The sequence below is a fragment of the Pterocles gutturalis genome, unplaced genomic scaffold (genome assembly GCF_000699245.1).
Source record: "Pterocles gutturalis isolate BGI_N339 unplaced genomic scaffold, ASM69924v1 scaffold31272, whole genome shotgun sequence".
NCBI classification, from domain to species: domain Eukaryota; kingdom Metazoa; phylum Chordata; class Aves; order Pterocliformes; family Pteroclidae; genus Pterocles; species Pterocles gutturalis.
The window spans coordinates 31219-31511 of NW_010114370.1; positions in this window are offsets into that span (position 1 = coordinate 31219).

Sequence of the window (293 nt, forward strand, 5' to 3'; positions counted from 1 at the left end):
AAAAAAAAAAAAAACAACAAACAAGACTTTCTCCCCCATCCCACCATCCTTGCCTTAAACACAGCCCTTGCTTATTCTGACAGAAGAGGAAGGACCATGTTGGGACTGCTGCACACTTTCTTCAGAAGGCATTAGCTACCAAAACCGCTCCAGAAAACACCCAAAAGCTCTCTCTCACACACACATACACGCCAGGAAAACCACAGCTTGGAGAACTAAACTACAGAGATGCATTTCCACCACTTAACCCCTCAGAGCCCACCCACGCAGAAAGCCGCCCAGGTTTACCCCTC